At 37.1% G+C, this 10,990-nt stretch overlaps 1 protein-coding gene across 1 annotated transcript in view; it reads left to right on the top strand.

Annotated features, from left to right (window-relative positions):
* The first annotated feature begins 3,049 nt into the window (after positions 1 to 3,049).
* Positions 3,050 to 10,990, top strand: part of LOC107687146 (transcription factor HES-4-like) — a 9,993-nt gene continuing 2,052 nt past the window's right edge. Inside the window, exon 1 of the mRNA XM_016484375.1 lies at positions 3,050 to 3,093. The gene's annotated coding sequence lies outside the window, so the exon portion shown is untranslated. The remainder of the gene's footprint in view (positions 3,094 to 10,990) is intronic.

Here is a 10,990-nt window from a genome sequence, read left to right as displayed (position 1 = left end):
TTGGATCATATAATATATTCAGTGATAACTGGATGTTGTAGATTAATATTATTAATGAACCCAGTACATGTCTACTTAGCTTGAATGCTAACCAAACACACATGAACATTAAATTAAAGTGTTCAGATTTATTCGGAAATGGGATATTTAGAACTGGTACTAAAGTCTGCTGGACACTGGACCTTCAGGAGTGGAGCTGCAAGTGCCAGTGCTCCATTTGGCCAACTGGTGGCGTAATTCGACATATTTTTCAAAGTCAGAATATTCCAGTGAAAATATGCGAATTTTCTTTTCTATAATCTTCCTGGCTGAGGCAACAAAGGTGTAGTTTCCAACCACATAGGCAACGAGAATGTGTTAAAGGGGTCATATGATGCGATTTCAATTTTTCCTTTTTTTTCTTTGGAGTGTTACAAGCTCTTGGTGCATAAAGAAGATCTGTAAAGTTGCAAAGACTAAAGTCTCAAATCCAAAGAGATATTCTTTATAAAAGTTAAGAGTCAGCCACACCTACCTAAAACGGCTCGTTCTAACACGCCCCACATGTCTACGTCACGATGTGGGAAGATTTGCATAACGCCGCCCAAATGTTCACACAAAGAAAGAAAGCGTAACTTTTATTCTCGCTGTAGTATTGTTGTTCCCACCGCCGCCATGTCGCGAAGGCGCTGTGTTTCGTTGTAAAAGCGAAACTTCTTTGTTTGGCCTTCCAAAAGAGGACGATATCCGCTTCAGCGCCGTTCTCAAGCCCGCCGGCCTCCGCTCACTCTAGCCCTCCGTGTGTTTTGTTGTGAAAGCGAAACTACTTTGTTTTGTCTTCCAAAAGAGGACACGACCAGAAATCAGTGGTTAAGTTGTATTTACAACACTGTTCCAGAACTGTTCAACCCAAATATTCAGATGTGTCCAGCGCATTTTATGGAGGACTGTTTCCTGATCCTGGTAGAGTAGACTACAGTGCCGGCTGTTCTGACTCACAGACTGTAAGTACGTTTTCATATTTAAAGGATTTGCCACTGACGATTCAAACGCGAGTTTTGAGCAGTGTAGAGTAGCGCTTGTTTTTTGTCATTTCTCAGGTAACAAATGCAGACATGGTTTTATGTTTATGTGTAAAAAGACAGTATAAGTCATTATAATCCTAATTATGTCCCCACTGGATGCAACAAATGCCTTGTTTTTAATGGGTTTTAATGTTTTTGTCTCGTCGCTCCGGCCGGAATGGTCATCTGAAAACTGCAGCTGACTTCGATCGGCTCCTCCCCATCTTTCAGCGCGTTCTTTTTCAATCCGCAGACCGCAGCGGCGCAGAGCGTGTGTGTGTTTATCGATAGATATGGCGTTATTTTAATGGCAAATGTCAAGAGAGACCATTATTGTAGCGCGAAAGCACATTAATATAATGCGTGAGCGCGAATCTCCCCGCTCGCACGCGGATTTCCTTTGCTCTCGCACAAAACCGGACGCGCGCGCTCAGATACACACTGCTCTCGCCCAGAGAGAGTGCGCACACTTAAAACGTGTCTCTCCTCTCACTCAAACTGTCCTGTGCACTCGCACATCTCTCTGTGCTCATGCGCTAGATATTAATTATTTTCGCACCTGAATTAAATGAGTTTTATAGCCACTAATAAAACAGGACCTCTGTACATTTGTTTGCTGCAAATTTACAGACAATGCAATTGAGATGTTTACATTAGCTTGTTGGGGTAATATTTCTGTCCACTGACAACAGTTTCCCTTCCGAATTAGCTTAACTGCACAAGTTTTATAGTTAATAAAATCTTTTAAAACAAATTACATTATATTTTCATTTCCTTCAATAAAAATGAAATTGAATAAGACAGTGTAATGGTGTGTGGATGTGGATTAGTAATCTGGCCCCTTGGTGTAAAGAAAAAATGCTGGCCCTCTCAATATCAAAGTTGCCCAACCCTGGTCTAAACAGTAGAAGAATTAACACTTTTGTATGCCTTGCATAGATTTAAAACTCATTTACTGTAACTAGTAGAACAACACTTTGCTTGCACGCTGTAGTTTCACAGGGTTGATTATGCAAAATCTAAACATATAAATGAAAAAGCAGAGCAGAGTTTTTTTTTTATGTAATCAGGCTAGCTCATGATGACTAACTCATCACATAAACTCACACTCAACACTGAGCTCACCGCTATACAACACTTCATGCATTGTTACAGAAAGAGATCTAACACAGGAAGTCAAGGGTCAAGAGCCCAACTAAAGCAAACACTGATCTCCATGATGGTGGCATCATTTTAACCAATAAAACATCAACATCTGACCCTCTGTAATTCTCAATAACAGCAGGTGTTCATCATTAATGCACAATCATCATTTAATTAGTCGCTTAATTATCTCATTAAATGTAACTCTTTGAGGACTTGGGATTTGACTCCAGACTTGCTTGTCACTTAAAGGAATGACTTGGTCTCACCTCTGGTGAAAACAGCTGGCTGATCGTTCATGGGTGGAATAAACATATGGCAGGACTTTTACTTTTGGACCCCTGGACTTTCCACCTCTGCCTACAGGATGCAACATATTTTACACCCTGGGTTAGAGGCAAAAAGTGTTATGTATTTATTTATTTATTTTATTTCTTTATTTATTTTTTGTGAAACGCACACTCATCCAAATCTCTCTCTCTCTCTCATCCAGACTCCCGCTCTCTCTTTCTCCATTTTTTTTTCATGCATCAGCGAACCCATTCATTATTTTAACAGAACGCATAGGCCTATTTTGTGCGCCAAAAATACGAAGCGAGGAAAATTGACGGGCCGCCCCCACCTTTTCAGAAGCTGGTGCCGATTTTCCACATTTTGGAGTTATAAAGACAGTTCTCTGGGAAACCTACGATTAGGCTATACTTTAACACAGAAGCATAACCATAACAATCCTCTATCGTATTACAGCCGCTAATAGAGCATTTTGAAAAGTCTTTTGATTTGTTGTTACTTAAAACTACAGTTCCCTTGTTAAAGACATTTGTGGAACCCCTTATTTATTTTACATATCTTTGGACTACTACAAATATTGAGACGAAAATAGAGCTGTAGCTATTGGAGAAAGACGGTAGGTTTGTGGATCTTCCAAAAGAGAGAGTTTCATATTTGAAATTAAAGATAAGTACAAACACAGAGAAACATGGACATTTTTTGTCCATGATGTAATGGCAAGAAACCATGTTTGATTCCTTGTCTTATTTTGCGTTCAAACGAAAGCAGTGTACACAAGTCGTTTATTCTTATACAAATGAGTCGCAAGTTCTGACGAGTAAATGGCAGATGTTTTGCAATTCAAGGCGCATCCATAGACAGGATTTAGTGCTTCACAATGAGGGGGCCCGTCTTTTGTTAAGCTCTTGTGTTTCTCATTGAAAGGCTTTACAAAGGGTTCATCCTTCATGGAGTTTTAAAGTTACTTTCCACTAGTTCATTTCAGACCTTGAGAAAACCTAAAGCAATGTTAATGTCCCTCTCTTTTCCTTTGAGACCGAGATCTCAGTCCACACAACCAAACACAGGGCATTGTGCACCTGAACCAAAGCCTTCTGAATAACTTGCAGTCTATAGAAATTCATTATAGAACATGTTTGATTAGCCCAATACAAACAGGACGGACGCGTGGCATTTTACAGTGACACAAATTAAATATGTCAAATTGTAGTTGTTAAATATAGTTGGTATCAAGTTGGGTATTTTGTTGAACTTTGCGGGAAGCCATTTGTTTCATTTAGTTTTTTTCTTTTCTTTCTAACCTCTGAATAGTAAAGGCGGTTCTCCGATTTGTTTCGCTCTTGGTTGACCCGTTCCGTGACATTCAGAATTCCCGAAGACAGGCCATTATCTTTTGCATAAGCTAAATTCGTTCAGTAGGCCTATATCATATTTTCAAAATAGAGTAAAGAAAGATATAAAGAAATAATAAAGATGACTAGAAAGTGTAATGTAGGCTAAATATTCAAATTTAAGGTGCACACCCATATGTCTATACATATATATATATAATTGTATATTGTCTGTATTTGTTGTTTCTTTTGTAGTGCTGTATTTATATTGCATGTATTTATATTCATATCAGTTAACGAGTCTGTTTTTTTTTTCTATTTTGCTGAGTTTTAACATCAGCCCACAGTGTCAGTATTAATAAGATGTAGTTAATGTGGTTAATTGTTAATCAGAGGGCATTGTGCGACCTAAGAGACCAAAACATATTTAGCGCATTTGTAGAGTGTCTACAAAAGTTTTTTTTTTTATTATTATTATTATTTTTTGCATTTTTAAATCTTTGAATTGTGTTTGTCTGGCTTCAATTTAACGTACAGGACCTAATTGTGAGCAGAGAAAACAGATTTTCTTCAGAATGTGGTGGCTAAATTAAAGGGCTAATGTGCTGCAACATGTTAAATTTAAGCGTGAAAACAGCATGATAAACAGCATCGACGAAGCACAAAGGAGTGAATCCATCCACCATGTACCTAACTGCTGTGCTCCAATTTCATACCGATTTCGCGCTACTTTGCAGGACAGTACTGCAGCGTTTTGAAACAATTATTCGGCGCATTACACGCAATTTAATCTGAGATTTAGGCCTACTTGCTAAAGTGATTTTCTGTAGCAACATAATCAATACGCACAGACAAATCAGTAGGCCTACAGTATATTTTATTTCTAAAAATGTAGAGTTATCTCTATTAGACTATAATTTAGTAATCAATTAGATTTAGAAAGAAGAAGAAGAAGAAGAAGAAGAAAGGAAAGAAAAAGAGTCATATAAGGCTATACATTGCCATTTATCCTGTTGCGTGTCCTGTGTCTTAAAGGGGTCATATGATGCGATTTCAAGTTTTCTTTTCTCGTTGGGGTGTTACAAGATGTTCGTGAATAGATAAGATCCCTAAAGTTGCAAAGACTAAAGTCTCAAACCCAAAGAGATATTCTTTATAAAAGTTAAGACTCTAAGCCCTCCTAAAACAGCTCGTTTAAACACTCCCCCACATGTCTACGTCACTGTGTGGGAAGATTTGCACAACACCACCCAAATGTTCACGCAAAGAAAGAAGGTGTAACTTTTATTCTGGCTGTAGTATTGTTGCTGACAAACCGAATATTCATATGTGTGCAGCGCATTTTAGGGAGGATGAGGACCGTTTCCTGATCCTGGGAGAGTAGCCTACAATGCCGGCTGTTATAATATAAATAATGCTAAATGTTTACGTGGCGCAATGCAACGTAACGTGTAAAAAGACAGTATAAGTCATTATAATCCGTAATTATGTCCCCACTGGATGCAACAAATGCCTTGTTTATAATAGGTTTTATTGTTTTTGTCTCTTTGCGCTGTGACACGGCATCACAGTATGGTAAGGGCATAACATTTCCGTCACACGCCTGATGTATTCGGCCAATCACAACGCACTGGATAGCTGGCCAATCAGCTTATACCTGGCTTTTCAGACCAATGAGCTTTGTAAAAGCGTTTCAGAAAGGTGGGGCATAGAGGAGAAACAATAATGTACAGTATGTGGAAAATAATGTGTTTTTTGAACCTTAAACATTTTATTACACCAAATACACAAAATAATGTTCTTTTTTAGCAACGTCATATGACCCCTTTAAGTCAACATCACAATCTTTCTCATTTTATAACTGCACGAAATTTGTCATATAGTCTGTTTGTTATGATAGACAGGTCTATAATAATTTTTAAGTGGAATTCTGTTTTCCTCCAAAATATGCACATTTTTGTAGACCTGGCGAGATGAAGGCAGACGTTAAATTATAGGACATATGCTATATTAAATGATTAAATTTATTATTATGCATAGCCTAAATGCTGAGTAATTTGTAAAAGAGTGCAAGTACAAAGTGTAGTAAAAGACTATGTCCTACAGTGAATGCATATAGTGCACAGTTAGCCTAACGCTAAGTCAAAGACTTTCTCAAGGACCCACTCTATTGATGGGGAAGTGTGGAAAATCAGGCGGATAGGGCCCTCGAGGAGGCGTTCCTCTGATTCTCCTCGCTCTGCTGTTTGAAGGGAACATCTGTGAGAATTCTAATTTTTTTAGACATTACGTCCAAACTGCAAAAAAAAACAAAAAAAAACAAGAGGTAGCCTGCACTTTTCGGTTTCGGATTTTAGTAAACACACACACACACACACACACACACACATACACAAACACAAACACAAACACACGAATTTCATCTTATGACAAACATGAGCGCATACCTTACACATACGAATTATTTTTAATTAAGCATTGAACATTTGTTCTGATAAATGTTCTTCACAGAAAATGAGCCAAGGCCAATGAGTCTGAGTTTGAAAAAAATAATTAATAGTATTATTTTTCTTTTGATAAAAAGTGAAAACGGGTCCCACAGACCCGAACACCATACAAGGGTTAAACACACACACACACACACACACACACATACATACATACATTGGAGTCTGAATACAAATCAATCAAATGAGTTGTGGAAGGACTAGCTGTATACATTTTGTCTAGCTCAAATATAGCCTAACTGATTTCAGTACCTTGGACAACGACACCACAAGCGGTGTAGCGCTGGGCTGTGTTTCTCAAAAGCAATATGTGAGCTTCTCGTTTCTCGTAAAGACCATTGGGGGCAATGATTCTACGATCTTACAATGCTTTTGGTAAAATGCAGCCTTTCTACACTATTAAAAATAAAGCTTCTTTATTGGCATCTATGGTTCCACGAAGAAACTTTAATATCCAATGAACCTTTCCATTTTCTTTATAGTGAACAAATGTTCTTTAAAAAATGTTATTCACACTAAGAAAAAGTGGTTCTTTTAAGAACTGTTAACTGAAATGTACTTTGGGGAGCCCAAAATGTTTCTTATGGTGTTTCCGTGTTGCCATGCCCCTGCCCCTAGTAGTAAAGCTGAACACTCTTAATAAGAAAAAAAAAAAGACCAGTCTTACCAAAAGTGGCTATATGACGTTGAGATCCAGTTTTTACATGGACCCACAAATGGTGCAGTTTGCAAAAGTAGTTTATTGAAGACGATTGAGAATGACCGCAGTGGGATACCAGTCACCATGACGATATGCTTATTAGAGAGGTAAATTGTCACTTTGTTCGCTCATTGAGACCTCTGCTGTGCGGAACCGGAGGATGAACCGTGAAACCAGGGACGAATAGTTTCAATAGTAAGTCGCAGCGTAGCATATGGTGCTGCAAGCACACCGAACGCTGACACCAACAAATTGCAGATTTCATACTAATTTTCTCTGGAGGGACATTCCATGCCACCCACGCGACTCATCTGTGTGGCTTTTTGCGTTGTCTTGTTGTTCAGTGTTGGCTAGCATTCTTAAGCTACCTAGACATGTATTTACAAAAAAATAAGTAATCAAAATAAGACAAAATAAAACGAATTATGTTTAAACATGTTTGTTTAACTATATTAGTGAGGACATTTAATAGACGTCTATTGTTTTTTATCAGGTGAATACATGCGTAAACTAACTCATAAAAAATAAGCCTCCAAATAACCTGTGCAAAAAGCTAGATTTACATAACCTGAACTTGATTTGGCCGTTTTAACTAGGTGTTAACACAATAGTCGGGGTTCAAGAAGGTTGAGTGAGAACATTTTACTTTTTAAAATTTGCAACATTTTACTAGTTTACTAAATATTTGGGGACATTGCATATACTTATAGTCCTATTGCTTTTATATACAGCTGTTTAGAAATATCGTAACTTAACCTTAACCCGCACCCTAACGGAGAACTTTCTTCAAAATAATGTTTTTTTTTTCTTTTTTTAGCGATATTATCATATTTAGCTCACTTATGGGTTAAATAGATTCGTTCGAGCAAGCGCATATCTGAATTTTTGAGAAGCCTAAACGATTCCACTCTGTCATGAACCGAACAAAGAACAAATGAAAATACATTTGGTTTATTTTAAATATATGAATTATTTGTGACAGATGAAAGAATATTTCACTAATATATATAGAAGAAAAATTTTGTTTGGAAATGAGAATAGCCCCGTATTTTGAAAGAATACGAATTTACGATAAGAACTTTCATCAATAGGCCTAATTTAGCGCGATAAAGTCAATATTCGCTGATAAATTTGTACTAAAAACAGTGTTCGCAAGTCTTCGTTCTTATACAGATTTTGTTGCTTTTCCTGGAGGCTAAATGACAGAAGATTTGCAACTCAAAGAGCCCCAATAGACAAAATGTGGTGCTTAACAATGTGAGGGGTCTTTTGTCTTTCGTTTCTGATTGAATGGCTTCACACTGCTTCCATCCTTCGCGGGTTTTAAGTTACTATCCACTAATTTATTTCAGCCCCATAAGAATACCCAAAGCAATGTAAATGTGCCCTTCTGTTTTTCTTTCCTTAGCCAGTAACCTTAGTGCACACAGCTAAACACAAGACCGTGCACGTCTAATTCAAAGTAAAGACTTCTCAAAGACCTGCGCTCTAGTCTATAGAAATTCATGACATACAATGTTTGATCAGACCAAAAAAAAATAAAAAATTGTCGCGCGGCATTTAACTATTTGTAATAATTATTATTATTTAATAAACAATGCAGAATACAGTATGTGGATCATCAGCATTTTACAAAATAAACGTTAAATCCAAGTCTTGTGAATTATACTTTGCTGAATTTAATATAGGCTATATATAGTTTTTTAATATTCGGAAAAGTTGATGTTTGGAAAATTTGCTCTGATGACATGTAGTACATCACCTGCAGGACACATTGCAAGTAAGTTTTCACTGTAAAAATGTAACATTAAAAGGAAACACTAAAACAATCTTTCAGAATACAAAACCAACCCTGCATCATAAACATAATGCAACGGCTTTACTGATGTTATAGTTTATAGTTTATAAGTTTATCTCAAATGTCTTTGAATTGTGATGACAGTTTTGTTTGACTTGTTTACATTGTTGGTAACCCTGTCATTTGGAGCTCAAGAACATCAGGTGTGTCTCTTTTACCGCCATGCTTTTTGTATTTACATGTTAACAATGAATGGTAGCCCTTTGGAAAAGAAACGTTTATTGCAGTAATTGTATAATTATACTTCACTAATTGTTGTTAACAAGCCATAGAATACTTCAGTCACTACATGATCTTCTAACTAGGCGCATGATAAAGGGCAGTTAGGGTTAATCAGTTACAGATGGAGAAAAGTGAAAGCACTTCCAAGCTTTTGATAAACATGCGCTTAACCATTATCGCAGTCTATGCCAATTTCGAGCACAAATTGTCCCCGTCTTGTTTCTGACAAGGTTTCTTAACATGACAATAAAGTGATTTTTTCCATCTAAGCTTTGTGCGTTTAATATATATTTCATCTGATCTAAAACTATAGACTTTGGCACAGTTAACTAAGTAAATTGATTTGCTGTTGAAAATTAACTGCTAATACAACGTTGGTGTTTCTGTGCGTGAGACTGACGCGCAAATCAGCTTCACAAAAGAGAGCTGATTTGCTCCGATTTCATACTGATTTGTGCCATTTTACGCTGTGAAAAGAGAAACAACTGCGGCGTTATTAACCAATTTGTTGGCCATTACAAACGATTGAATTTTAAATGCTATAACAAACATGCATCTGTAACCCGGCATGTCCTTTAGCCGAACGTGTTAAGAAAAACTTAAAATACGGAACAACAGAAAAGCTATTAATTAAAATTATGATGTTAAGATCACTTTATATCGCCTACATATTAATCAGAAGCGACACCATTGCGGTACGGACTTTTTCTGATGGACAGTACCAGAAATTGCTATAAACAGACTAGGCTACTTAAAATAGCAAAACACTTTCCCTCTCGATGTATTTAACGTAATGTTGTAAACACTGTACACTTTTTTGCAAAGTTTTGATGCAATATTATTGTTTTGTAAAAAGGAACTGATTCCTTGAAAAATAACTTATTTTAGAAGACATACAATAGACCCGAAATATCAATCGCTTCGCTATACATATATAAACTGCAGTGTTTTTCATTGCTTTCTAAAGGCTCTTGACCGGAGCTGCTGAAATGGTCATGTGAGTCCATCCCGGTGTCACGTTATTTGTTCCCTTTGTATAAATAAAGCTATTATATAGTGAGGCCGTCTCAAGCAAAAAAAAAGGTCTTAAAGCTATCAATGGACATTCATTCGTCCTGTCGCGTGTCACGCTTTTGAAGTCATTCTCTGTCTTTTTTTACTGCGCATGTGCAACAGGACATTATAATTTTAATCAAAGAAAAAATAAAAACCAAAATGGCATTGCTGCAGCAATGTGCATACAATTTTTGTTCAAATAATCAATATTTGAACAAAATAAGTTAGCCGAAATAAAAGTATCCAGAAATGAACCATGCTGTGGCATGATCTGACGCGAGTCTGTGTTGATTTTGAACTGTTCATCATTTTTATGTGAAATTGTAATTTTTCCTTAGTTTTCCTTGCTGGAAACCATAGGGCCTATACTTTAGTGTTTTTTTTTTTTTTGGAAAATCCCTGTATGACATTTCCAAGGACAGGCTCTATTGATGGAGAAGTGTGGACAATCAGGCGGATAGGGCCCTTGGACAGGAGGCGTTCCTCTGATTCTCCTCGCTTCGCTCTTTGAAGGGAACATCTGTGAGAATTCTACTTCTCTTTGAGAACATGTATGTTACCAAGCTTAAAACTTAGAGCTTTACTTGTAGCATGACCGTCTGTATTCTACAGACAACCAAAGAATCCTAGAGCGTTTTTGGCGGTTTTAGAAAATGTAGCTTTGGTTTGTATAATCTTGACGTTTTAATTCAGTAAAGGTGATTAGGGGGCTCTGACTATTCATCCCTTTCTCTTCAAGTTTCACGCCATGTTGAGACAGGCAGCACCGTGGAAATCTTTTCCGTGTCTTCACAACGTGGCCAATTTCTGCCAATAAGGAAGGGGGCCTTATTGGCAGA

The sequence above is a fragment of the Sinocyclocheilus anshuiensis genome, unplaced genomic scaffold, assembly GCF_001515605.1.
Source record: "Sinocyclocheilus anshuiensis isolate Anshui unplaced genomic scaffold, SAMN03320099.WGS_v1.1 scaffold1203, whole genome shotgun sequence".
Taxonomy (NCBI): Eukaryota; Metazoa; Chordata; class Actinopteri; order Cypriniformes; family Cyprinidae; genus Sinocyclocheilus; species Sinocyclocheilus anshuiensis.
This window is presented reverse-complemented; position numbering and strand designations above follow the sequence as displayed.